The following is a 2,500-nucleotide window of genomic DNA, read 5'->3' as shown; positions in this document are numbered from 1 at the left end:
CCCATATTTGTAGCATCACGAAAACTGAGCCAACAGCCACGCGCACAAACCTTTAGATCCAGAGAGAGACAGAGACAGACAGACAGAGAGAGAGAGAGAGAGAGAGGGGGGGGGGGAGAGAATCACCGCTTCGTATAACAAATTAGTGTGCTTCTCATAACAATCGTACTTCGTCTTTCTCCAACGTACTCTGAGCAGCAACCACCCCCTCTAAGAATACTGTGACAGAGACACACAGAGAGAAAGGGAAAGAGACAGGTACAGAGGGAGACTGACAGACACTGAGAGAGAGAGAGAGAGAGAGAGAGAGAGAGAGAGAGAGAGAGAGAGAGAGAGAGGGGCAGGGTGGGGTATGTAGAGAGACGGGGAGAGGAAGAGTAAGAGAGACAAGAGAAAGTTAAGGAGTTTGTGATGTGTGTTTTAAATCATTGGGAAAATGGTATTTTGTTATAAAAATGTCATGAAAACAACGACAACAACTGATAAAACAGACAAATGGAGGGAGGGAAGGACATGAGGACGAAACGTTCAGGAGAGAGAGAGAGAGAGAGAGAGAGAGAGAGAGAGAGAGAGAGAGAGAGAGGAGGGGATGAAACCGGAGAAGAAAAAGAGACTTTGTAAACACCGGTACGACGGAATCGATGTGATTAACCGAGAAACGTTTGTTTCTGTTCTCCCAAAGTAAGTGCACTCGAGAGACAGCATGCACTTTTGTTCTTTATTCATTACACCTACATGTGTCGCGCACACACACACACACACACACACACACACACACACACACACACACACACACACACTAAAACAGGGTAAAAACGATGGTGGAACACAGAAAACACAATCGCCTGTTAGGCACGTCAGCACTTTATTTTTGTCCTTTAGAATTGTGCCTTTGTAATCAAAATACTCATTAAAGAATTCCCAAGGAGGTGTTTGCTTTAGATGCCTCTGGTGCTTTCTTTTGGTCTGAGTTTATCAGATGTCTTTTGCTCCATGATGAAATGCTTGGCTGGATCCAGTTTGGAATATAGATATCTGGGTGTATGATGTTGAATACTTAGTAAACCATTCAAAAGTATAATTATGAAAGAGAGATAGAGAGAGAGAGAGAGAGAGAGAGAGACAGAGAAAGAGAGAGAGTAGTGGCAGCGTGGAGATAGAGGGAGAGACAGAGAGCACAAACGCTTCATATTTTGATCAGCTCGTGTGGATTTCTCTCTCTCTCTCTCTCTCTCTCTCTCTCTCTCTCTCTCTCATGTCTGTGTGTGTGAGTGAGTGAGTGTGTGTGTGTGTGTGTGTGTGTGTGTGTGTGTGTGAAGGGATCGGACGTGTTATGACCACCCGTGAGTGTCAGTGCTAGTTAATCAAATACATAACTAACTAACTAACAAGCAAGCTAACTAACTAAATGAATAGATAAGTCTCGGAAATTCTGAGTGATGCGTTGCCTTCTCTCCCAGATTTTTTTTTTTTTTTTTTTTTTGGGGGGGGGGGGGGGGGGGTCTTCTTATTTAAAAAAAAAACAAAAATATCCATTTGACTGTGCACCGTGTCCCAGGCAGGGAGGAAGGTAGGGAGGGAGGACAGGCTTCGGGAATTTCCCTTCCTTCCTTCCTCCCTCCCTTCCGTCCCCCCCCCCTTCCTTCCATCCTTCCTTCCTTGACTGGAAAACGACCGGGTCAGGTTTCACTGAATTATTAATCAACGGCAGAAATCCAGCTTCCCTGGCTCCATCTTGTAAGTGTCAACGCCCGCGTTATCCTTCCTCCGTTGGGGCATTATAGGATACGGCTGGAGGGATATGATGGAAAGAGACAGACAGACAGACAGAGGAGAGAGAGAAAGAGAGAGAGATGAGGGGTGAGGGGTGGGGGTGGGGGGTTGGAACAAGGATGGAGTTTGGGGTCGGGTGTGTCTGGGGGACAGTGCCTTCTGTTCCTCCGCAGAACAATGTTAGACATGGACCGTGGGCAGAGGGGAGAGCGGAAGAGGAAGGTGGGGGTGGTGGGTAGGACGGGATACACACACACACACACACACACACACACACACACACACACACACACACACACACACACAGAGAGAGAGAGAGAGAGAGAGAGAGAGAGAGAGAGAGAGAGACAGACAGACAGACAGACAGACAGACAGACAGACAGACAGACAGACAGACAGAGATAACGATAACGATGTTTTATTCAAGAAAGGCCATGCCTGTATTTGAAGGGGGTACACATAAACAAGAAACATTTTACAACATGATGCGCACAAAAAATATTATATATGTAATTCGTGAATATTGTGTATATACATATCTTTGAACAATGTCGTAATATCAACTCATAATGGAGAGAGAGAGATGGAGAGAGGGGGGGGGGGGGTCTGGGGGGTGAGAGGGGGGGGGATGACGGGAGGAAATACTCACCAGATTGGATAGAATGAAGTAATGGATCATGATACATACATACATACATACATACATATATATATATATATATATATA

The 2,500-nt window shown here is 45.6% G+C and overlaps 1 protein-coding gene across 1 annotated transcript in view; it reads right to left on the bottom strand.

Annotated features, from left to right (window-relative positions):
- The window catches only part of LOC143283312 (glutamate receptor ionotropic, kainate 2-like), a 609,057-nt gene that overhangs the window by 133,132 nt on the left and 473,425 nt on the right, over positions 1–2,500 (bottom strand). The gene's annotated exons all lie outside the window — the stretch shown is intronic.

This window comes from Babylonia areolata, chromosome 6, assembly GCF_041734735.1.
Source record: "Babylonia areolata isolate BAREFJ2019XMU chromosome 6, ASM4173473v1, whole genome shotgun sequence".
Lineage (NCBI taxonomy): Eukaryota > Metazoa > Mollusca > Gastropoda > Neogastropoda > Buccinidae > Babylonia > Babylonia areolata.
Note: the sequence above shows the minus strand (reverse complement) of the source record. Positions and strands in the feature narration are given on the sequence as shown.